The sequence below is a fragment of the Palaemon carinicauda genome, chromosome 6 (genome assembly GCF_036898095.1).
Source record: "Palaemon carinicauda isolate YSFRI2023 chromosome 6, ASM3689809v2, whole genome shotgun sequence".
NCBI classification, from domain to species: Eukaryota; Metazoa; Arthropoda; class Malacostraca; order Decapoda; family Palaemonidae; genus Palaemon; species Palaemon carinicauda.
In genome coordinates this window covers 23,246,848-23,272,475 of record NC_090730.1, presented here as the reverse complement: position 1 = coordinate 23,272,475, position 25,628 = coordinate 23,246,848, and positions in this window count along the sequence as shown.

Genomic DNA, 25,628 nt, shown 5'->3' with positions numbered 1-25,628 from the left:
ACTTGTGAAAATTGTTGGTCATCCACCTAGCATATGTACATATTTATGGTGACCATATCTATTTATTGTTTCTCAATAAACTTGTTCTCGGGAACCTTGCGTCTCCTTCACCTATATTTTTTGATTTCATATTGTTTTTTGAGCATTTAGCCTATGTATATTAATCGGGGATATCTATAATAGCCTATTCCTTAATGCAAAGCCTGGATTATACTGGTTTATACTTTCCTTAGCAATAAGGACTCCACCCCTTTCTGAGGACGGTGGTAGTAGCAAGTTTAATCCTACGCAGATATAACCTTTTGTCTATTTTTACTTCGACCAGGGTGCTGGTCGGGACTTTTTCTTTTGGATACGGTAGTCCCGTAAGACTTCGCTTCATATAGAGTGAGACCACTATATGGTACTGGCTAGCGAGTGATTCATACATAGGTATATGTACTCTTCGTTCGTTTCTAGAGTCTAGTAGGACTCCTCCCTGTAGGGGGCAGGAAGCACTCTCATGGCTTATGATTAGTGAAAAGATGTATAACGGTAACATCTTAGGTCTGTCAGTCGAGTTGACTAAGAAACATTCTTGAGGAGTACGGCACGTATTGAGAATCCACAGATACAGTAATGCTCTGGTATACTTCCATCAGGACGACATGGCTTGAGCCCAAAAAACGGATTTTGAGCGAAGCGAAAAATCTATTTTTGGGTAAGATAGCCATGTCGTCCTGATGGACCCGCCCTGCTCCTTTTCAAAATAAATATGAGTGAAAAGGATAGTAGGACCCCTCCCTACATACAGTATCTGTAGCACCTCGTGTATCGCTACAAGGAATACAGATGGCGCCGTGAGCGGCGCAGGGCACGCTTTCGAAACGGGGAGGAGGGATGCCTTATGAACGGCTCCCCCCTTTCTTATCGTTTTCGTTTTCTTGCCATTTTACCCCTACGAAGTGTTAACTCTATTCGGGGTATAGATTGCTATGAGGCGTGTCAAGAATACGTCCACTGATATTTACGATATCCCTAAGGTCTTTTTTAGGGATACTCGCTCCAGGAGTTAGAATTCTGGGTACCTGAAGGTAAATTCTCTGGGAATATCGCTGTAGTTGTAATATACCCTAGGAAGCTGCCTTTAAGGAACTTCCATCAGGACGACATGGCTATCTTACCCAAAAATAGATTTTTCGCTTCGCTCAAAATCCGTTTATTAGCTAAGCTACAACCCTAGTTGGAAAAGCAAGATGCTATAAGTCCAAGGGCTCCAATAGGGAAAAATAACCCAGTGAGGAAAGGAAATGAGGAAATTAATAAACAATATGAGAAATAATGAACAATTAAGATAAAATATTTTAATAGTAACAATATTAAAACAGGTATTACATATAAACTATAAAAAGACTTATGCCAGCCTGTTCAACATTAAAACTTTGCTGCAAGGTTGAACTTTTGAAGTTCTATACATTATTAGTTTCATGTCTGACAGTATGATATCGGGTCATTCTAGATATACAAATGTTTATCAAAAGTTAAATTCTGAAAAAGTCATGAAAGTGGCACAGTAGCTAATGTAAGAATAGATAGTATACTTTCATCGATAATAGATTTCAGTCTGCCTTAGGTCCATAAAATGTCATATTTCTTATTGATACTTGTCGAATAATTAACGATTTTAATATTGCCTTGCCATTTATGGCATTTTAACAAAAAAAAAAAAGTAATATTGATTATTTGAAAGTCTAGTACAGTATAGTATTTCACATCTTATATGACCAAAACTTGAGTTATTCATAAACTGATTAGACCTAGGATCCCTTGTTTGATATGTTAGGCAAGTTCAAGTGCTTGATTAGACTATGACAGGGTATATTTGATTGATATTACAATTTCCTTTCTGCACTTAAGTATAACTATTTCTGTCAGTAGACCTAGATTTCCAGGTTTAATGGAAAATAACACTTCTTAAACATTTTACCCATCTCAATGTTTGCAAATTGTATTATATAGAACATGTTTAGAGAGAAATAATTTAGTCTCCAGTTAAAGTTTTAAATGTACTAATTTATTTTAAAATTTACTGTTCCATGCTTTCGTCATACTTTGATTTTATTTTTGCAAAAACAATATTTAAATATTAATAGAATGGATTTGTTCTTAATATTGTATTCATATACAGTATATGATATCTTAGGAGTGGCATTGGAGGTACCATGCAAAGCATTAAAAATATGGTTGGAGGATAAATTTTAATAGAGAAATTTGCATGGCTTTTTTTCTGGTAAGGTCTAACTAATTATCAGTCATCTCAAAAAGTTCTTTTAGAGAATTCATTATCTATAAGTCAGGTGCAAGGATTTTAATCTGGGGTCAATCATATTTATACTAATGTATTGTCTTCACAAGAGAAGAAGGATATATCAAATAAAGATATTAATTGAGTTAGGTTGCTACATTTTTCTAAAATAGTTTTAATGGCAGGTAATTAAAAGGGTACTTCATAAGATTGGTCTCTATAGCTCATATTGAATGGAAGATGTTTGCATAAAGTCAGATTACTAGAGCTTTGTTAGTATCTGGTTTGAGTAGGTAGCTGTCATGTACAGTATGTTTCATGATATTGTGGAAAGTAAACATTATAATGCACAGTACATTCAATTTTTCAGGGGCTCTTCCTAAGTAAATGACAATTTTTTATATAAGAAAGTAAAGGTCAGAAAATGATCTTCCTAGGTTCGTCTACAATTAGTAATTATGGGTCCTATTTGTAAGTATGAGTTCAAGTTCAGTTTTATTAACAAGACTGTATTATGCTTAAGATTCACAAGGTAAGTGAATCAAAACATCCTCAGAGAATAGAATAAATACAAAGGGTTTCTTAGAAAAGAATCATCCTTAATGGTAACAATTTATATTTTTGTTAAATCTCTTATTTACAGTTGTGTTTGCAGTTTGCGTGGTGAATTTTTTGAAGATTTATTAACTCGGCTAGCATGTCATTTATAAAATTACCTGTTAATCATTGAAAATGTTGAGTGATGAATGACAAAATATGTTGAGGAATAACTGAAAATCTGTATAATTAGTCAAACATTTTAGAGAAACTATGAAACACATAGGAAATGCAGACTATATATACAGTGTAAATATAATAATGATAATAATAACAATGATAATTAGAAATATATTTCAAAGGCAATACTACTGATAGCTGAATTACTAAGACCTGAAACATGGTATGTACTTTGTAATATAACTTTTGTAATATATATTTAATTATATATATATATATATATATATATATATATATATATATATATATACACACATATATATATATACTGTATATATATAATGATAATAATCATAATAATGATAATAATAATAACGATAATACTGTAATAATAATAATAATGATAAATAATATATTGCAACGGTTATATAATGAAGAACATGTTTCAGGTTTTAGTAATACAGCAATACAAATTAAGGCAAATCCATATGGGTTCTAATCGAGATTGTTTTAAGATTTTGTTAGTAAAAGTGAACAGCCATTCTAGATAAGCCATTTATTTATTCATGGTCTATTTCCTTATACTTTAAAACGGGCATTAGTGAGATCTACCTTGAAAATCTTGAAAGTGATTATCAATTTTTAATTGTTCCGGCACAGATACAAACCTTCGCTATTTATAGGGTATTACTTTCGGCAATGCTAAAAACCAGCCAAGACAATTTTAGTGAGGGATAATTACCCCATCCGCTAGTTAGCGGGAGTGGGTTGGAGTAGACTAGCTACCCCAGTCACTCACACCTGTCGGTTGAGTAACCACTTTTACTTTTGGCTCTCTCCTGTTGAACAAACTGACTTGACTTTATTACTTTTTCTTTTTTGTTTTGTGTGTGTCGGTGTATGCATGGTTATTGTCCCGCTTTGCGGACATGTCCAGGGATTGAAGGCCGCCGCTGCGGCACCTTCATGTTGTCCGTGTAGACGGACCCACACCCTTTATGCCCGGCTTGCTGGGGAACTCAGTGTTCGCGGGAAAACACCTGTTCTGAGTGTAGGGAGTGGCCTGCCTCCCAGTGGGAGAAGATGATGTCTAAACAAGAATCTTCGCTTTCGGGTTCTTCCTCAAAATCGGAAAAATAGCGGGCTTTTGTTCCTCCGCCCAAATCTCTGCCCGAAGCTAATCCTCGACCAGGCCCTTCCGGGGTACGGTCGAGCAGTAGCGCAGGGCTTGTGACTCCAGGTCAACCCTGTGGGATAGACGAGGATGGCGGCTCCCCTAGTGAGTCGGATCCTTCTCTTCCCCCAGGGAGCACCTGTTCTTTTCCAGACCTTGGGTCTGGTTCCGACGCCGAGGAGTTAGCTAACTCACCAGGGGCGGTGGCAGGGCTCTCTCCAAGGCAAGCTTCCCCTTTGGGGGAACATATCTCTCGTTCGCGAGAGAAGGTTGCCTCTGTGCATCGGCAATTTCCTTACGCTTTAGGTTCTCCTCCAGGGGCAGAAAGAGAACCTTGTTATAAGCGTAGTTCTCCTTCGGGCGAACTTTCCTCCCCTGCGGAGGATTTATCTGTTGACCTTAATCAGTCTCCCCCTCGGGCGGAGTCTGTTATACGTTCCTCTCCAGAGGTTCGTAGAGTGGAGAGGTGGGTAACCCCTCTCCACCCCGGGCGTTCTCCTCCTCGGGCTGGGAGGAGACATTTTTTTGAACCTGCTGGTTCTCCTCACGTTGACCCTTCGGGGTCCGTGACGATGACCCTTTGGGATGGCGTGATCGTGAGCCTTCGGGCTCTCGTCATGTTGATCCTGCGGGTTCTCATGACAGCAGGAGTCCTTCGGGTCTCCGTCGCGCTGAACCTTCGGACTCTCGCGACTTGAAACCTTTAGGTTTCTCTTACGCTGAACCTTCGGGCTCTCATAACGACTGTAACGTTGAACCTCTGGGTTATCGTACTGTCAGTCGTGTTGATCCTTCGGGATCTCGTGACAGAGGAACCTCGATTCCTCGTTACGCTGACCCTTCGGGGTCTCGTAACCTGAGTTACGCTGAACCCTTGGGCTCTTGTAACTCTAGTCGCGCTAACACTTCGGTGTATCGTGACAGAGAAACTCCGGTTTTTCGTTGCGTTGATCCTTCGGGTTTGCGTAACACAGTTCACGCTGAACTTTCAGGTTCTCGTGACCAGAGTCATTCTATTTATGACAGAGAGTTTTTAAACTCGTGTTGATCGTTCGCACTCACACAACACAAGCTATCGTGAACCTTCGGGTGAGCGTAGCAGTGAGTTCTCTCACCAATCTGAGAGCTCTCGCGCGCACGACATTCGGCGTGCACGACCGTCTTGGCGCGCGCAAACAAAATGGCAATCATGGCGCGCGGGTTCATCCTTTGGCGCGCCATATGCAAGAACATCCTGTTGCTCGCTATGAGTGCGAACATCCTGTTGCGCGCCATGCGCGCGAACAACACACTGCGCGCCATGCGCGAAAACAACGCTGCGCGCGAGCAACCTTATGCGCGCCAGGTGCACGAACAACCTCATGCGCTCCAGGAGCGCGAAAAAGGTGCGGGAATCGGGAAAGGCGCGCGCACGAGCTCCCTTCCGCCTACCAACAGTTCGGCGTAAGAGCGCACGACCATCTTGGCGCTCGCAATCAGTCTTTCGAGCCCCTTAGGCCTCAACAGAGACAACAGTCGCCTATGCAACCGAACCCAGACCCTATCCCTAAGGGTAGGCCTGTGCCAATCTTGCCTGTAGGGAAGCCTCCATCAGACAAGAGGGTTAGGAAACCTGCCTAGGTTACTAAACCCAGGGAGCAGTCCTTTCCTAAGGACCTTCCCCTTAGTTCCTCAGGAGCTCGTGACCCCCCTTGGCTTAGCACCTTATTCAATGTAATGTGCCAAGCCATGAAGGGAGTCGTTCCCCGCTCCCAGTCCTTAGGTGATACACCTTGGATTCCCTTGTCGCCTCCTCTCTTCCCAGGGTCCTCTCCTCCCTCCGATCCAAGGAGGTCGGAGGTCCTCGCACAGGCGGGTCCTTCAGGCAAAGGGAGACGATCATCCCCTCGCAAAAGACCTCTGGACGAGATTAGGCATGAACCTCAGGGTATCCCCCTGCAGTTCAAGATGCCACAGGCCAGGCCAAATGGGGGAAAGGAAAAGGATTCGTCCTTCGCCCCCCCAAGGAGGATAGGGTTACTTCCTATGGAGACTCCTTCCGTTCTTTACTGGTCAAGATAGTGTCTAAGGAGGCATGACCTGCGACCGGACGGGATTCACCCCGTATGGTAGTGAACTTACATTCCACCCATAAGCCGACGGAGTCCTCTAGGCCCTTGGGGACAGAGGACCTCCGGCCTCGTAGGAGGGAACCGAAGGATTTGTTCACCATCCCCAAATCCTCGGCCAGGCTTCCTTCCTCACTGCCTCCCAGGCAGCCAGACAGTCTATACAGTTGACGACTTCGACCCACTCCGGGCTCCTATGAATGAGAGCTTGGACGTGGAAGGGCAGAGTGGTCTTGAGGACGACGCTCTGCCAGCAGCCGTTAGCCCTAAGCTTACAGAGGATGAGAGGAAGGAGTCGGAACACGCCTTTTGGCAGATCCTAGCCTGCATCCGTTCCATCACTGGAATTCCAGATCCATCGGCAGTCCCTCTAGATGGAAAAGAAACGGTCCTTGACCAGTTCTATGGCACTCAGAAACCTCATAGGATCATTGCAGCTTTGCCCTGGTCAAAGGGGTTGAAGAGTGCCAAACAGAAGGCAGTGTCCCAGGCAACTGGGTCCACCTCTTCTCTCCGCTCCAACTCGTCCTCCAAGCTCCTACCTCCTCCGTATGTGTTTCAGAGGAGGTACTACGAGATCCTCGGGGGAATCTCTTCCAACGCTGCCTCTCGACCACTCTATAGAGGCACTCTCGAAGGTTACCCCCTTCGAGAAACTTATGGGACTTCCAGTCTCCTTTTTGGCCTCTGAAATCCTAAACCAGGAAAAGATGGAGAAGTACGCCATGCAGGCTACTTCGTGGCTGGATTTCTGGTTAGGATCCTTAGGACAACTGATGCAGTCTAAAGACCTGTCTCAGGAGTCCTCCAGGAAGTCTTAGGAGACTTTCCTATTGTCTGGCACTCGGGCCATCGAGTTCCTCTCCCATCAGGTAGTGAACCTTGGGGCCAACACTATCCTGAAGAGGAGAGATGCCGTCATAGACATCTCCCTCAGGTCGAAGTAGCGAGTCTGAGAAATGCTCCTTTCGAGGGCAATTCTTTGTTCCATCCCGAGGACGTCGAGCGGGTGGCAGAGAGGTGGAGGAAGTTCAGTCAGGACTCCCTCATCCAAAAGGTCTTAACATCTAGACCTTACCCCTCTCAGCCACAGCGGAAAGCACAGCAAAACCCGCAGCCGAAAAGGGCTAGAGACCTAAAACAGCAGGGTAAAAAGGGTGCAAAGCAGGCCTTTCACAGCAAAAAGTCCTTCCGTGGAGGAAAGGGTAAGAAGGGATCTGACCGAGGCCGGTCCCAATAAGATAGGCAATCCTCCCATTTGCCCACCTGTGGCGGGATGCCTGCAAAGCCGCTGGCAGAGGTGGCTTCACCACGGGGCCAAACCCTGGACGGTCGAGGTGATTCGTTCAGGATATCGTATCCCGTTCACGCTCCCTCTCCCTCCACTGACTCGAGTGCCTATTCCATCGAACTCCTGTGCGAAGGGATCCGCACGGGAGTTTGCCCTCAGGGTAGAAGTCCAGTCCACGTTGGAGAAGGACGCTCTCCAGGAGGTCCTTGACGGGTCCCCAGGCTTCTACAGTTGACTCTTTCTTGTGGAAAGGCGTCTGGAGGCTGGAGACCAGTCATAGACCTCTCGGCCCTGAACAGGTTTGTCGAACAGACACCTTTCAGGATGGAGACGGCCGACACAGTCAGACAAGCGATAAGACCCCAGGACTTCATGTGCACTCTAGATCTGAAGGACGCATACTTCCAGATCCCAATTCACCCATCTTCCAGGAAGTATCTAAGATTCATGTTCAATCGTAAGCATTACCAGTTCAGGGTGCTGTGTTTCGGTCTTTCCACTGCACCCCAGGTACTCACGAGAGTTTTCGCCCTAGCGTCATCTTGGGCTCACAGAGTCGGCATCCGTCTCCTAAGATACTTGGACGACTGGCTGATTCTGGTAGACTCAGAGGCGGCCCTTCTCCGCCACCGAGATGAGCTTCTAAGGATTTGCCAGGATCTGGGGATCGTGGTAAACCTCGAGAAGTTTCAACTGCTCCCCTCTCAAGAACTGGGATACCTAGGCATGCGATTAGACACCTTAAGGCACAAAGCGTTTCCATCATACGAAAGGATCTAGAGACTGAGGGAGATAGCACAGGTTTTTCTCTGTCGGGAAGAGCTCCCGGGGCAGTATTGGCTTCGCCTTCTCGGTCAACTCTCTTCCCTGACCCGACTGGTCCCCAACAGTCGCCTCAGGATGAGATCCCTCCAGTGGCGACTAAAATCCCAGTGGAACAAACACTCTGATTCCCGGGATCACCTAGTCCGCATAGGGCTAGAGGAACAGTCAGACCTCAGGTTGTGGCTGGCTGAGCCGAACCTCTGCAAAGGGGTCGATCTTCTCATCTCTCCCCCGGAATTGATGCTTTTTTTGGATGTATCAAAAGAAGGGTGGGGGGCTCACGTGCTGCACCATTACATCTCCGGCCAATGGTCCGAATCAGAAAGGTACCAGCACATAAATCTCTTAGAGATGAGGGCAGCCTTTCTGGCCCTCAAAGAGTTCCACCAGGTCCTGGCAGGGCACTCCGTCATGCTGATGAGCAACAACACCACGGTAGTAGCTTATCTAAGCAAACAGGGCGGTACCTTTTCACAGCAGCTGTGCCATCTTGCAGTAGAGATACTCAGATGGGCAGAGGACAACTCGGTGACTCTATCAACTCGCTTCATTCCGGTCAAGATGAATGTGCTAGCAGACAAGCTGAGCACAGCGACTCAGATAGTTGGCACTGAGTGTTCTTTGAATCCTCTGATAGCCAACAAAGTCCTGACTTTGTGGGGTTCCCCGACGGTGGATCTGTTTGCAACAGCCCTGAATTTCAGGCTCCCATTGTACTGCTCCCCAGTCCTGGATCCCCAAGCTCTTTGGCAAGATGTTTTCCAACAACGGTGGATAAACCTGGACGCTTACGCGTTTCCCCCATTCTGTCTGATGAGAAAGGTCCTCAACCAGGTACGAGCAAGCAACAACTTGCAAAGGACCCTCATAGCTCCGCTATGGCATCACGCAGAATGATTCCCGGACCTTTTGCATCTCCTCACGGAGATCCAGAGGGAGTTTCCTCCACAGCACGACCTCCTCAAACAACCACATGCCAACATCTTCCACAAAGCCATAGCCTCACTTCGACTTCACGCCTGGAGACTATCCAGCACCTCCTCACACAGAGAGGCTTTTCGCAACCGGTTGCGAAAAGAATGGCTGGACACCTCAGGAGATCCACAGAGGCAGTGTACCAGGCAAAGTGGTCAGTTTACTGTGGTTGGTGTTGTGGAAGGGGTATCTCTCCCCTCAATGCCTCTGTTCCAACTATAGCGGAGTTTCTTGTCTACCTTCGGGAAGAAATGTTCCTCTTGGTCTCGGCAGTCAAAGGCTACCGCTCAGCCTTGAGTCTCGCCTTTAGACTGAAAAGAGTCGATATTTCCTCCTCGTTGGAACTTTCTTTGCTCATACGCAGTTGGAGCTTACTTGTCCCTGGGCAGAGCTAAGACCTCCCCATAGGAACGTGGTTCAGGCCCTCAGGTCTCTGAAGGGCTTCCCCTATGAACCACTACGCCAGGCCTCAGATCGCCACCTAACGTGAAGACGGTGTTCCTGCTCGCTCTGGCTTCGGCCAAGAGAGTCAGCAACTTCATGGTCTATCTGCTGATGTCTCCCACTCTAGGAGATGAGGGGAAGTAATCATCAACTACGACCCTGAGTTTGTAGCTAAGACTTAAAATCCGGGTGTGCCGGACTCCAGGTTTGGCCCATTTCGGATAGAGTCTCTTCGTTCTGTAACTGAAGATCCAGACCAACTGTTACTATGTCCAGTAAGGAGTCTGAGGTGTTACTTAGAAAAGAACAGCAAAAGCTCGCCCCCGTGTACGAGCACTTTTTGTCAGCACGGAGGTCAAGAGGAGGGTCATGAGGAATACTATTTCCTCCTGGATAAAGAAAGTAATCGAATACACTCTATATCCAGATCCTCCTCTGTCCAACCGACGCAGAGCTCATGACGTCAGAGGCATTGCAACGTCTCTGGCGTTCAAGAAGAATTTTTCTGTGGCACAGGTATTGCAAGCGGGCATGTGGAAGCGTCAGACAACCTTCACAGCCCACTACCTGAAAGACGTAACCCAGAGGAGCATGGAAACCTCCATTGGTCCTGTGGTGGCCTCACAAGTGATCTAATGCCTTAGGCTCCTTGATGGACAAGTAGCAGAGGGTTGAGGGCTGAGGTTACCCGGGTTAGTCTAGGGTGAATGAAAAGAATGTCTGGCTCACTTATTTTTTTTCTCCTCCCCCCCCCCCCCCCCCCCCCCCGGGGAAATAGCTCCGCAAGACCGAAGCATACTTGACCTCACCCCTCTGCAGGTAAGAATCATTTCCCTTGTGCATCCTGAGTATGAATGAATACTTTGTTACGTCACCAATACCTCTTGAGGGAGGGTATTGGATATGTCTTAGAATCCTCGAGTTCCTACGTGAAGACAAGCCACGAGTCTCTCACAAAGCTTCTGCAGGCCACTGTCAGTGAGTTACCTTGTAACTATTTTGATTTTAGCAAGGGTAGGGTTCCTACTAATTAGATCAAAATCAATTAGAAGGAACCCCGGGTCATGACCAAGGCCAGTTGGTAGAACTTCCTCCCTCCTAAGAGTAAGTCACCCTATAAATAGCGAAGGTTTGTATCTGTCTCGGAACAAATAACAAATTTGGAAATAATTTGTATTTTTCCTAACATACAAACCTGGAGCTATTTATACAAATTGGCCCGCCACCCTGTTCCCCTAGAAGTCCTGCCAGAGAGTAAAAGTGGTTACTCAACTGACAGGTGTTAGTGAGTGGGGTAGCTAGGCTACCCCAACCCCCTCCCGCTAACTAGCGGATGGGGTAATTATCCCTCACTAAAATTGTCTTGGCTGGTTTTCAGCGTTGCCAAAAGTAATACCCCATAAATAGCTCCAGGTTTGTATGTTAGGAAAAATACAAATTATTTCCAAATTTGTTGTTTGAATTTTTTTTTATTATGTACATAAAGGTACACAAACAAATCAATTGAATATTGAAATTTAACATTTGTATAACTTGGATTCTTTGTAAATAGAATATTTTACTAGTTCATATTAGCCAATTAGAAATCTGGAATATAATAAATGATTAATTTATATTAATGAATTAATTACTTCCATATTGAGAAGTCTTGTGTTTTCTAATATTGTAAATGTTACTCCTAGTAATTCAGTTACTAGAAACATTCCTTATAATTTCTAGACAGTTTTGTGCACAACAATTGATGCCCTAATTTGCATTTGTTAATTAAAGCTAGTTTCCATGTAAGAGCACTATTTTATTTAGTATACTCAGGAATCAAATCTATTTTGTTTATATAAAACCAATATTAGTTATTTAAATCACATAATAAAGCTTTTATGAACTGAATCTATTGATCACAAGTTTGCTTGTTGTTATTGATTTCCAAGAAAGAGTGACTATGAAAAGCAAAGTGACTTTTGGGTAAAATCTTATTTAATACTTTTTATATCTGTTATTACATGTTTGAGTTCCCCTATGAAAGCGTTCTATTTTGTCTTAATTGTAAGATGAGAAATTCATGAAATATTTACTTTCAGGATATAAGTGTGATGTCCATTAAAAAACTTCTGCTCTACTGTGCAAGTGGAATTTTGAATCTGTAACTTCAAGAAGAAACCACGCCATGGATGTAGGTGTGGGGAAGATTTAAGGATTTTCAACATTCTTGTGTAGATCCTTCTACTGGGAGGCTCTTAAATACCTTCATATTTCCTAATTAATCTATTAAAGTTAGCTATTCAAATTCAACTGCAAAACTAATATTTTTATATAAAGCCAAATATCTGCTGGTGACTGTGCCATATAGTTTTCTTTTTATTGATTAGGTCTTAAGTATCGTAAACGCTACTGTCAGGTTTTTATTTAAAAATTTCAACAAAGAACAAAGCAGAAAATTTTTCTACTTTATTCACAACTTGAAATATCACTGAGTCATCACTTCAACACCTCTGATCACCAAAGCAGACTTTTTGTATATTGTGTTATACTAAAATTACTAGAAGCCTCAATATCAAATCTCACTCATAATGTATTGCCTTCAATTGAAAATTTTACTTGCAATATTTTTATCGTATTTATACAAGGCATAAGAATGTTGGGATTGCATTCTTTTATCAGAACTATAAAAAAGTATTATACATAATCTTCAGTTTTGTGCCACATAATTCTAATTTGATTTGACCACACTGCATGAATGTTTGTCATTCTTCTGTGCACGTGTGTGAATTTTTACCACCAGGTAATTAATAGCTATAATTTCAAAATGGCATTTGAAGGAACACAAACACATGATATAAGGAACACATAATAGTAGTAGTATTATAAATCAGAAAACATATTAGCTAACACTTTTGGCACTAATATTGATTGGCTAGTTTTTCACAAACAAACATTGTGGTATCCTCAGGCCTTTTTTTTTAATTTCTCTTTACGAAAATAACGTAGAAAATACTCAATAAGATTATGTGATATTATGTATGTTTTTAAAGTGATATATTACCACCAGTCAAGATATTTGATCTTGACTTAGTATATTCATGTGACCCAGAGTTCAACTGATTGTCAATTTCTCATTCAGGTGAGGTCCTACTGGGTGATGATCTATTTCATACAGTGATTTTTATTCTTCATTGTATTTCTATGACACTGTGCTCTTGGTGGCACTTGTTGATATTGGATTAAGGCTGATATGGTAAGCAGCTCTTCTAGGAGAAGGACACTCCAAAATCAAACCATTGTTCTCAAGTCTTGGGTAGGGCCATAGCCTCTGTAGCATGGTCTTCCAGTGTGTTTGGCTAGAGTTCTCTTGCTTGAGTGTACACTCCGGCACACTATTCTGTCTTATTTCTCTTCCTCTTGTTTTGTTAAAGTTTTCATAGTTTATATAGGAGATATTTATTTTGGTGGTGTTGATGTTCTTAAAATATTTTATTTTTCCTTGTTTTCTTTCCTCACTGGGCTAATTTTCCCTGTTGGAGCCCTTGGGCTTATAGCATCTTTCTTTTCCAACTAGGGTTGTAGCTTAGCTAGTTATAATAATAAAAGCTATTTAACAATTCAAGGCTTTTGGGCCTGTGTTGTAGGTTATGATATCATAAGGTTTTGTTTCTATCCCTATTTTCCAATAGGCCTTCCTAATCTATAAATATTTGTTGGTCATTAAGCCTTGCCTTTAATTCGAACACATCATATGCACCTCAATGACATAAGGCCTAGGACAATTGTTATGCTTTTTTTTTTGGAGTTCTTGTGCTTAGATGCTGCATTTCTGTGAATGACTAAGTTTCAGCAGCAGTAATTTTAATTCCACTTTTCCTGCTCTGTTTGGTGTAAAGCCTTCTTATGATGTTGAATAATCTGGCAAATTGACATGATATGCATTGTGGTGAGATCATAGTTCTTACCTCACGTTAATTGAAGGGTTTGAAGGTATGATGGTAAACTTCACTAAACTATCAAGTTTATGTTGTCAATAACTGGTTATATAAGATGATTGTGTCCAGAAAGTTTTTCTCTTGAAGAATTTATAGTCGATACTTTACCAAAAGTCTTCTGTATACTCTTTTCATAGATATTGCAGAAGGCTATTTTATCATTGGTTAATTGTAGATGAGGTGGAAATGCTAGCGTTTTTAATGATTTAAGGCTTTTTATAACATTCCAATGCTATCTAGATTAAAAATTTATTTCTTAGCAAGTCCTGAAACATGATAATTTTATTCTTCTCAAAATTGATTTCTCTTTCTATGATAGGTATATTCCATTTTTATATGAAAATTATAGATTGCATTTAGAGGTGGAATGATGATTTCACATTTCAGTTTACTTTATATCTCAGTATTATTTCTGAAATCTTCCTGTTTGTCTATTCATTAATGAATATTTAAAATCCTTTTACTCCAATGGGTACTGGAGGAAAGTATTTGAAGTAGACTATGAATTTAGAATATTTTTAGATATCTGGTGAATTAAATGGTTTCATAAAATTGATATCACCTAATAACTAGTTCTCAATAATGGTAATGATTTCTCATGTTGGATTCCTGGGATATTCATGCTAGGAACGCCTGTATATGTATGCTTTCCTTCTTTGGAACTCTTATTATTAGTTGTAAAAATGTTAAGCAAATTTTGTAAATGGTTATGGCCTTTCCATATCAATTCAAAATAGTTTCCTTCATACTTAGGTTTGCAAAGTTTTAACTTTCAGGATCTTGCCTGACTTAAGGATATTTTTAGGCTAATCTTTGCGATTGTTCTGAATGGGCTGGTTTGGTTTCAAGAGATATAAACTTTTTCCTTGATTTTTTTTTTTTTTTTGTGAGGGATTGATACAGCCTTGTTTAAAGTATCTCCTAGAGTAAATTCTAATACTGTATTCTGTGTTTGTTCCTAGAACTGTTGAGTCACTTTAGACATACTTTCTCTGTATAGTTGTTTGTGAACAACCCTTGTTTACAGGTTTTCTCCGATAATTCTGTTTTAGAGATAAAGTTTTAGTTCAATTTTCATTAAAAGGAGCCTTCTTTAGTATTTAGGCATTTTGGGACACTTTCTATTTTAAAAAAAGTCTTGCAGAGTTCCCCTTATTTTATGAATTTTCTTTAGGCAAAGACTGGTTATTGAGTAATGCCTTTATTTACCGACAAAGCTTTTGTTATTATACTCCTTAGTTCCGATTTGCTTAAAATGTCTTGCTTAGCACTCCTTGGTGTATAGAGTTATTGAGGAACTCTTAGTCATTAATTGTGGCGAAATTCAAGCTTTACATTTTTAGATTATTTTGGATACTCATAATTCTATGCAGCAATCAGGGAATCCTTCATATATTGAATGTATTGAGGTGTTCCTTGATTCAATAAGCAACCTAGGCAATCCTTGATTTACTAATTATCAGTAATCCGTCATTTACTGATTTTTTGTAGCACACTGCTTTTCCAGGACACCACTTTGTCTATTGAATTATTTATGTCTTATTCCATAGTTCATTCAGTTATTCATGACCCTTTTTGGTCTTAGAAGTTATTCTGGACACTTTTTGTCTTTAGTGTTATTTAGAACACTTCTATGGGGTTGCCTTTGGCACTCATTGGATAGTGAAGTTATCTAGAGTTATTAGGCACTATATTGCCTACGGAATTATTTAGAGCAATCCTTTTTGGTTGGAGTTCTCTGCTCCACGCCTTGGTCTAAGGAGCTATTTTGTTCTCTCGTTGGATTGGTTATTTAATGCCATTCATTGTTTTCATGTAGCTACTCAAGTAATTCCTTGTTTAATTTTTTTCAATCACTCTTGTTTTCAAGACCTTGAGTTTTTTTGTCAGTATTTGGGCTCCAAAGTTATTTGGCATTCCTCTATGAATTAAGATCTAATTATCAAAATCTAAGTAATTGGTAGATTTGATATTTGTATATATTCTTAATAATTTTACTTTTATATTTTTGGGAGAAATTAAAGAGAACTTCTGTATCAATAGAATTCAAGGTATATTACTCACATGTAGCACCTTAAGTTTTTCTTCCTATATATTTATCAAACAAACTCAAAACTGACAAGAAATTTGCTTCATCCCCTTTAGTTTCTTAAGTAAAAAAATGTTAAAAGCATAATATTCTGTAAATTTCTTGTATATTGCTGAAGGGAAACCGTGTACAATAATTAACTTTTGCACTATTTTATTAAAAATAAAGTATTCCCCTTTTACAATTATTTTTCTAAGGATGAAAACAAACTAGAATCCTGTTGATTCCTATGTTCAAGATAAAGAATAGTATGGTATCTTGTAATTATTATTGTTTGTGTGAATAATTCTTGCATATCAGTCAATTTTCTCTCTCTCTCTCTCTCTCTCTCTCTCTCTCTCTCTCTCTCTCTCTCTCTCTCTCTCTCTCTCTCTCTCTGTGGGGGCTACATGAATATACCTTGAAGAATAGCATGTACACAATTCCCAATAAGGTTGAATTATAAAGAAGTTCTCTTTAATGTCAACCTGATGCTTGCCTTTAATTTCAGATCTCTCCCTCCCCATCCTTGATCCTTCCTTATCCCAAAATTGGAAATGTTATAAAAAAAAAAAACTCGCCTCATGTGGCTGAGGAGTCTCCCACTGCCCCTCTCCCCTTTGAACATCAGCATTTGCCATTTTATTCCTCTCAAGAAAAAGGGCTAAAGGGTCCATGTGGTAGATCCTGATTTTAACTAGAGTAATCGCTTGTTCATTTAGACCTATTTGATTCTCCATGTTCAGAACTTGTTCATTCTTTTACTGGTGTCTTGAGAGCTGTAGCTCAATATGTTTGCTTGAATATATTGTACTTGTCAAAGGCCGACAGCCTGTCTTGTTAAACATGTTGGATTTTAGTCTGTTTATGGATCCAACTGTCTTGTCAGTTCAGATTTTATTCTGACTGATAAATTCATGAAAAATTATGGTTGTGTTATGCCATTATTAACTTGCTCAAAACCCTCGAATGTTTTTTCAGATTTTATTATTTGGTATAAATGATCTTATTTAAATCAGATATTTCAGAATTTTAAGAAACTTCCTTTGTAGAAGGTTATAATGTCAAATTTACAGGTTTTGTACTATTATTTTCATTTTTAGAAAAGTTGTATGCACTTGTATCAATGACAAAAACATCAAATTTGTTATGAACTGTGTAATATAAGTAGTGGAAACTATCTAATGTAAAAGGATTGTGATTCAAAGAACTCCAGCATGTTTATGATCTTCTTAGTAAGTTGTGATTCATGTGTTTATGATCTTCTTGAAGTTAATGTGTAAATGATGTAACTTATTTCCAATTTTTTTTTTTATAAATATTTCCTGTTCAAATATAATTAAAATGTTTCAGATTAATGATAAGTATACTTGAGAGGGTCATTTTGAAGTCTTGCATTTCAGAGCTTTCTATTATAGCGAGATACCTGGGCTCTCTGAAAAGGTGCACAGCTCGGTTCATAAATTCCATTTTGTTTCTTGTCTCGTGTCATTTGTGCCCATGACATAAAGAAGGGATAAATAACACTTTAATCATTTTTAGATTATTTGTGTAATAAGTTTTCGAATATCTTGTCGTTGATGTGAAAGCTGTCCAGATGTGTGGATGTGTGAAACTGATTTGGCATGAAAAATAGGTTTACAAATTGTTGTTAAACAATTTAGTCAGGTTAGCAGGTTTTAAGTGTGAATTTTCCTTGATTTATGGCAAAGATTTTTTTTTTATTTCTTAACATTTGTCAAGATATGAAAGTCCCATTTCCATAAAATTACTTTATGTATCCTCATACCCAGTGTTTTAAATGCATTGCTTTCTGAGTAGGTTTTTTGGTTATTACTATACTGATGTGCAGAAATATTCCTTTCTTCAAACAGTATCCTTACTTGAGGAAATTTTATAACTTTGTAAGAGAATTATTAGGTATATTACACCTGCAAAGTTCACAATAATTCGTTCGGTAATATTAGCTCTACACATAGCTAATTCACAATTCAAATTACTCCATTTTTAATCCTTTAACAATGTTTATGGTCAGATATCTTGGCAATGTATTAAAATTGTAAGATTATTAGATTATACACTGGATCGTGGGTAGATTCATACCTGACATTTTTTTGTGTAGCCATTTTAGCTTTTGTTAATTTGCTAGATTGCCTGGCCTTTTGTCCAGTATTTTTTAAATTCATTTGATAACTATTTAAATTTATCCTATTTGAAACTAGCGTGAACTATGGCTTGAATTATAATTATTAAGATACCTCACACTTATAACATGGGTAGTTATCAAAGTAATAACAAATCTTACTCATTATTTTTAATGAATATCTAATGGGAAAAGAAGGAAAATATAATGGAGATCTTCTATGAAACTAATGAAATGAGAAATTTACAAATTGTCATATTGAAAGACGGCACTTAAGGTTTTAATTTAACCAAAAACAAAGTACCAACTATTAACCTTGTAAGTAATTATTTCTGTGCCCCCACCCTTTGAGGATACTGAGGGTTTTAGCTATTTGCCCATAGGGATCATCAGAGCTTGGTTGGGCTAGAGTAGTTCTAGTATAAATTAACTTAGATTAAAAATTTTGATGGAATCAATGAAATATTGGTAACTATATTGCTTAATAAATTTAACTTTGTGCTACTTTTTTGTTCCACCACAGTGAAATAGGGTAATTCTCTCTCTCTCTCTCTCTCTCTCTCTCTCTCTCTCTCTCTCTCTCTCTCTCTCTCTTTTTATTCTATGTTGAATGGCCTCACAGGCTCAAGCACTGGGCTATATTCCTAAATTCAATCCAATCTCCCTCTTTAAAAAATACTAATAGCAGGATTCCCTGTCAGATATTAATTTTTTTTACTTATTGGTAATAAGCTCAATTGTTTTTAATGCCACTTTTACTCTCTAAGATGATTATTCATTGCACATCAGTATAGCAAAAGAATTAAGAAAACCCAGTATATTTTGATACTTGATATCAGTATCTGATTTAATTACAGTAAGAATTTCCAAATATTGAATCTTGGGACTGTGCCATGAAAGTGTTATGAATGGACTGCAAGGAATGAGGGATTGTTGTGCTAGTATTGATGATTGGTGTGAGATTCTTATGGAGAAGTTATGCCTTTCTCTTGTCAATAGATAATGCCCCAAGGTGGAAAAGGGAAGTTGGATTTTTGTCAGTGTTTCCTTAAAGAAATCAAACTGAAAGTTATAGCATTTTTGTATAGATTGGTATAAATTAGGATTGCAGGTTTTTCATACCAAATTATGGTGGGTTTTGTATTGCAAATTATGTAGTGTAGCTACTGTAGAAATTTTAATTTTTGTACGTGAGAAAGTGAAAAATATTTCTTATCCATTTAGTAAATACACCACCCAGTCATTAAGCCTATTGGTAAGCTTCAAACTCAAGTTTCTTCAAAAGGCTTTTTTCCCAAGAGTGTAGAATCTCAGCTTCAGTATCAGAGCATATTAAGAATTACCATTTGAACCTTTGAAATAGCTCGTATTATAATCACGAAAAAATGTATTTAGAGTAAAAACTCGCTTGAAGTTTTAGAATATGGGTAAATATTGTAGATTTTCTCAGATAAGTATATTTCTAACACATTAATTTTCTTTATAGTGTATCGACTTATATATATAAGAAATTTCTAAAAAAGAGCAAATGCTTTTCTTAATTTTAGGGTATTGAAGTATTAATCATGTGATTTGCTGAACTAAGGAGGAAATTGTTTCCTATAGTCACTGAGAAATAAATGATAGTTGATCTTTATGTTCATAGATTTGAGTTTGATGCTTCGCTCTGTATTAGCATACTTTATATTTTCTCAACAATAATCAGCTTTTATAAATGTTATAATTACTATCTTGTGTTTATTGAAAAAAGTTTTCTAGTTTTTTATTAAAAAAAGTTTTCTAGTTTTTTATTAAATTATTTTGGAGAACTATTGGGCATTTCATATTTAATCATCTAAAGATATAATTGCCTTCGATAGTATTTTTTTAGCTGCCTTACATTGAAAGCCATTTAGGAGTCAGAGACTTTCTTGTTCCAATCAATACTAGAATTATATCTGATTTAATTTTTGTTTATCTTGTAAAGAATACCATACTTGGCGAACTTAATCTCAGTCTGTCGTTTGTTTCTGAGCTCAATCTAGTAACTTTAAAAAGGTATTTTAAAATTCACTTCAAGCTTTGTTGATCTAAAATCCGTTAAGAGTAAAAATCAAGAAAGTATCAAATTCTTTTAATTACTAGAAAAAGTTTGATCGTAACTTGTAGTTAGATATCAATTTAGACATGATCTGCTTTAAATACATAATAAAGGATCATCTCCTTTGATTACTGGCTAAGGATTCCTTAGTAAAGGAATATACGTATGCTCATGAGAGTATAGTAAGGGATTATGAGAAGAGGATAGTATTATTATTATTATTATTATTAGTATTATTATTGTTACTAGCCAAGCTACAACCCTAGTTGAAAAAGCAAGATGCTCTAAGCCCAAGGGCTCCAACAGGGAAAAATAGCCCAGTGAGGAAAGGAAATGAATAAATGATGAGAATAAATTAACAATTCTGTTATAAGATAGTTAGTTATAAGATGATGATAATATATTAAGAGCTTATCTGCTGGGGATAGTATACTATAGTGAGGGATTGTAAGCTGAAGGTAGTATACCAAAGGGTTATAAGCTAAGAATAGTATCTAGTGGGCTTTAATTCATTTAATTCTATAGGTGTATAAGGCAACCATATTTCTAGGAGTATTGTATATATTTTGGTTATTGATTGTAGGGCTATGTTTCTTATTAGGAGGTACAGCAACTTTGAAATCAAACATAATCTACCTCAAATTGTAGGTAAATATTCAATTAGAAAAAATCATTTTTTTTCTTAAGGTTATCTTCTTAGTCATAGGTATATTAAATCTATTTAATTTTTAGAATGATGTCGTTAGTTTAGTTAAAGTCTATTTCCAGTGCTTTTTTTTTCATAGGGTTTGCATTTGGGAACTTTATTACACAGCAAAAGTGATTTTGGTGTCGATGTGTAAGATGAATGCGTACTTCGGTCCGATCTGGCTGTCTGCTGGGGGAAGCAGCAAGGATGGTCAGGGCAGTAGTCTTGCATGTCTCTTCTCTTTTACCCAACTCAATCATGTGCATAAAATGGCATAAGACAGGGAAGCAACTTGGCATTTGTGAATCTTGTCTGCTTTTGAGTGAGCTTTGGGTGTCTGTAGTAATGGATCGTTCTGAAATTGCACGAAGCCTTTAAAATTACTGTTTTTTTACTCATTTTAGATTTTTAATTTGGTTTCATTCTATAAATAATAGTGATATTTTTGTCTAACTGTACGATTTCATGTTTTATTAAAAAATTAACGTAACTATATTTGCTGGAATCTTCCTTATAGTAATGTAAATATTTTTTACCATTAAACTTCAGGAGAGCTCTAAACTATTCATGGAGTCTTTAAATTACAATCTGGGTATCATTGTGTGTAAAATTATTAATAAAAAAAAAAAAAAGAGAAGGATAAGGAAAGCATTCAAGGGCCTAGTAACATTGCTTCCTCATAAGAAAACTTTGCTTCAAGTTTCTGGTTACTAGGTGGGACAGGGGATGGCCTTGGTGGGCCTTCCTTTTCCTCCTTTTTTTATTAATAATTTTATCATTCTATTAGAGAAAACACTACTTACTTAGTCATGAAATATGTAACCACCAATGTTGAGCTTCAAACGCACTCAGTTCAAAAAAGAAACCGGACAGTGTCCAGGTAAACAAAGAAAACAAAACGTTTTGTCATTCAGAGCACCATACTGGATGGAGGAGGACTCTTCTAAGAGGCTTTCTTAGTCAAATTGTGAGCTTAATGTATGACAAACATCAAGATTTCTTTGAAACCAGGGCATTCAAAGCTTTCAAGAAATGGAGTTTCATGAATTTGACAAAATGTCATTGATTTCCAAGTGTGTATTTCAATTATAAAATTAAACATTACACTAAAACCTTTCTCAATGTTTGACATACAATCTTCTACAATAAAAGTCTTTAACGAATTCATAGTCTATATGAGTACTATAACCTAAAATCTTGATTCAATAGCTTCAAGATTGAGTAAAATGCTTTTGAGGAATATTAAGTAATGGAAATAACAAGACCATTATTATCATGACTTTAGTCAGGAAAAAAACCTACTTGTCAGACAGTTGAATCAATTAATGGACTTTGGTCCAAAATGAATTTCCAAGATATAGTGTGGCTGTCTTGACTTGTACATTGAATTCATTAAACACTGATTCTGCTACTCTCATCCCCCATGGTTGGGGCAGCAAATTCTTTATGTGGGGTATCAAAAAAAAAGTCCATACAGACAAGTGGCTAGTTAAGAGAGAACTATTTCATGGGCTTTTGGCCCTTTTTTTGTGGGAAATAAGGCATTTGCTGGTACCAAAAGGGGAGGGGGGCCGTTCAGGGAGAATACTCTGTTATATGAGGTTTTAGGTAGGGAGAATACTAGAGTTTGCATTTTCTTTTTCTCATTTCAAGTTTTCTTTTTATATACCAGGGAAACTAAATTAAAAAGTGTAATAACTTTTGTATGCATTTTATTTCGGAATCCGTAAGTCTACGAATGTTGATACATTATGGTAAAAATAACTCTTGTTGTTTAATGGAATTAAATATCTTTTCATGGTATACTGTACTAGACATACAATATTTCCTCAACAGGTCTGTTACATAGAGAAAATAAATGACATGTTCTTTGACGTGGCATCAAATGGCAAAATATCAAAAGAATTACTTTAAATATTTTTTTTTTTTTTAAATAGGCAATCTTGCCAAGGACTGAAGCATTAAAACAATCAGTATAGACAAAAATACTTTTAGATAAAAGAGCTAGGGTTCTGAATGATGATCTAAGGCCCCCCCCCAAAAAAAAAAATAAGAAAAAAAAGACATACCACTGCTAGTATACTATAAGTAAAGGTAGGCATTAACAACATCTAGTTATATCCTAAGTTCATTATAATCAAGAGAGCTGCAAATGATTATGATATTGAGTAAAAGATATTTGAATGGTTAATTAGCTTAAACTTCATCCATAACAAATGAAATGTGTGTAGTTGAGCAATTCCTGGTGTTTAGTAAGGGAGTGGTTATCTCTTAGTATTCTCTATATGAAATAGAAATATAGTACAATCTTATAAGATAGAACTTCACTGAAAAAAAAACATCTGCTCAGTAAACTATTCCTACAAATGCCCCATTTCACATATAAAACCACACAGTCTGCCAATCATTGCTGTTAGTATCAATAGGACTAAAAAAGGGAGCCTGTGCAAATCAAATTAGGCATTTTAGGAAACTTTACTGAACAAAATTCTTCAAAGTGAATCTTTCAAGAGTAACTCTTCTTACGTTTCAATCTCAGTTTCAAGAAATGAACTTTGGTTCTTACTTTACCATACCATATGGGGATGATAAGAAATGACCTCCTGTTACTAAACCCCAAGATTGCTAAAGTTCAGAAGTTTCATTTCCGTTGTGAATGAAGCTTATTCTAATTAGCTATTCAGATATCTTGTACTCGATATCATGAGTAAATCCTTCCCAACTCCCCGACTATAATTAACCTAAGATATGATTCAAGTAGTCAGTAATGCCCATATTAATAACCACAGGCGTCCAATTGCTTATTTAATATACGGTATGTAGTTATTCCACTAACACTAGTATGTCACACTTTTTTTACCATAAATTATCATTCAGGACCCTAGATAGCTCTTTCATCTTAAATTATGTCCATACAAATTTTTCGTGTGCACTTTATATTATCGCAAAGTGCCTATTACTAACAAACAAAATATTCTAAGTAATCCTCCTAACCAATGTACAGTGAGCTATACATGCATTTCATGTCTCAATTAAGTTTTAATTATTAATATTTGCAGGTAATAAAATTGTAAAGGACAAAACAGTATTTTACTGTACAGTATATGAAAAGCTGGTTTTAAGCATTAATAGCTAACATTGCCACCTAAATGTGAAAATCCATAATGTGCATTTTCAATTCATAACCTATTTAGTTATTTTTATCAGAATTTCTAAACTTTACCTATAAAGCAACATTTTTTTTTCTTAAAGATAATCTAAATTTTTATTGAAAAATTCAACTACCTCTACCCTCTGTTAATTTTGTAATTTTAAAAATATTAACCATAAAATACTCTTCCAAAATGCTACGTTACAATAATTTCTGCATTCACCAAATTGTTTTAAGAAACCTATGATTATTTTTCTTTAGCTTGCCTATAGATAAATATTCCTGACATGGTCCTAAATAATTGATCATGACCCGATTATTTATCTTTCAAAGCAGTGCCTTCAATATAATTCTGATGTTACTATCATCATCTCCTCCTATGCCTATTGACCCAAAAGGCATCTGTTAGATTTAGCCAGTCTTCTCTATTTTGACCATTTAATTCAATATTCTCCGTTACTATATTCTTTAAATTTACTTTTCGAGAACCAGATGCATCCCGGGCATTCTCTTTGTAAAATCTTTATCTTAACCCTTTTATTAGGTATAAATACGCCATTTAACCTTTAGGGAATAATCTAGAAGTTTTACGTTAAAACCTTTCTTAGAACATAGACAAAGAAATATTCCGTGAATATTTACTTAAAAATTACCCGGCTGATAATTTACTTCTCTTAAGACTCATGGAGAAACTAATGCTTCCATGAAAAATTAAATCTATTCCTTTCATAAAACCTTTTAATATAAGTTTAATTTGTAAAATGCCCCAAACCAACTGTTTTTAACTATACAGGGTATATTCTACACTAATTAATTGCATCTTTTTTATAAAGAATATGCAAAGCTTAAAACCAGTTGACAGATTTTATCCCTTCAATTTTGTAATTCTGATGTTTTGAAAGTAATGACCATTCACTGGATCAAAAAAATAAATAAAAAAGGTCTGCTACTGCAAACAAGCATTTGGAATGCTGTGTGACCACAATTGGAATACTGTATGGATATTTTGGGGAAATTATTAATTTTAACAATAATTACTAAACCAAATTTGATATGAAATTTTTTATTAAACTTACAAACACCCAAGGGAAAAAGTTTCCAAGCTGTCTAAATTTATTTTGAAACTGTGAATATAACCTTATTTGCAAGATATATGTGAGAATTATATTAGCCTTCTAAATATTAGCAATACTGTTTATGACCTTAAAAATGGAGATTCCCTTCTCAAATATTCAAAATTCTTCTACTCGGGACTTCCCTTCCTTCCCCTTACACAAAATCCATTAGGATTAGTTGCTTGTACATACATATACCAAGGCACTTCCACAATTTTTGGGGGGTAGCCGATATCAAACAAATGAAACAGAAAAGGGGACCTCTCCTCTCTACGTTCCTCCCAGCCTGACAAGGGACTCAACCGAGTTTGGCTGGTACTGCTAGGGGTGCCACAGCCCACCCTCCCCCTTTATCCACCACAGATGAAGCTTCATAACACTGAATCCCCTACTGCTGCTACCTCCGCAGTCATCCAAAGCACCAGAGAAAGCAGCAGGGCCTACCGGAACTGTGTCACAATCGCTCGCCATTCATTCCTATTTCTGGCACGCTCTCTTGCCCCTCTCACATCTATTCTCTCATCACCCAGAGCTCTTTTCACTCCATCCATCCACCCAAACCTTGGCCTTCCCCTTGTACTTCTCCCATCA